Source organism: Aptenodytes forsteri, unplaced genomic scaffold (genome assembly GCF_000699145.1).
Source record: "Aptenodytes forsteri isolate BGI_AS27 unplaced genomic scaffold, ASM69914v1 Scaffold159, whole genome shotgun sequence".
NCBI classification, from domain to species: Eukaryota; Metazoa; Chordata; class Aves; order Sphenisciformes; family Spheniscidae; genus Aptenodytes; species Aptenodytes forsteri.
The window spans coordinates 447618-448912 of record NW_008794747.1 but is presented as its reverse complement, the minus strand read 5'-3'; positions in this window follow the sequence as shown (position 1 = coordinate 448912).

The window sequence follows — 1295 nt, the reverse complement described above, 5'->3', positions numbered from 1 at the left end:
GTTTAGAACTATGGAAGCAGTGCAAGAAAAATATTAATGAATAACTATGGAGTGCAGACATTAATGCATTCCTTTCTCTTGAAATAACTGGCTTTTCTCTGTGGGCTCCGTAAAAGAAAAATGTCTCCAGAGTCTGAACCTGCTGTATAGAAGCCAAAGTAGATGGTGATTTAGAACTTCACTGGCTTTTTTGCTAAAATGTTACCTCTGCATTTATCATGTGGCAAAAAATCTCTCTTTCTTTGCAAAATGATGACCCTGTAGAGGCAAGATAAACCGAAGGCACAGGGGCAGTTCTTGAGGTTCTGGCTGATGAGTATCTGGGTGATGGAAACTGAATGGAAAATGCTTTCTAGGACCCCCTCCCACACCCCAGACCCTAACCGATGTTGGAGCAGGGGGCATTAAAGCATTGCAAGCACTCCACCATTGGAGTGTTTTCCAAGGGTGCATTTTGAGGAACCGAGTAGCTTTTCTCCTTTTGTTTTCCTGCAGTTATGAATGGAGGAGAACATGAAATGGATATGGGGCTGCACTACAGTAACTAAACTCCCAGCTTTGAATCGCACCTTTCCTAGGTCAGGCCTGAAAACTGCAGGTCAGATCAAAGGCAGTGGTGTTTCACAGCCTTGCTTGTAGAAGCTGCCCATCCTTAGAGGGAACACTGGACACTTTTAAGATTCAGCTGGACAGGGTGCTGAGCCATCTTGTCTAGACCGTGCTTTTGCCAAGAAAGGTTGGACCAGATGATCCTTGAGGTCCCTTCCAACCTGCTATTCTATGATTTTATGAAAATGCAAAAGCGGGACAGTGGAGAGGAACCCCATTGCTGACCACCAGTGGAAATGGGAATAATGCATCCCTGTCTGTGCCACAGAGGCAGGCTGCACCGATAGATGTTGTCCCTGTGTCCAGTGGAGAAGCAGGAAGCTTAGGAACCTGCTTAAGAAAGATACTTTTGGATCTCTGTTCAGTTTCTAAACCCCTGGCTGTTCCTCCTTCTTGACTTGGTTCAAGACCATCCCTTCCTCCTGCCTTGGCTTCCTAACATGCTTTTGCTACCTGGCGTGCCACAAAGGCTGGCAAACTGCTTGATGGCTTTGTCCCTGTGTCCGAACCTGCCAGGGATTAAACGCTTGCGGTTGAGATCATTACGCAATTGAAAAGAGAGAAGGAGGGATGAAAAAAACCCCTCTCTCGAGGCGGTTTTCTTTGGCGGGCTCCCGCAGGAGCAGTCCCCTCGCCTTCCCCCACCCGCTTCCCCCCGGGCCCGCGGGGGTTGTAGCTGCTCCCCG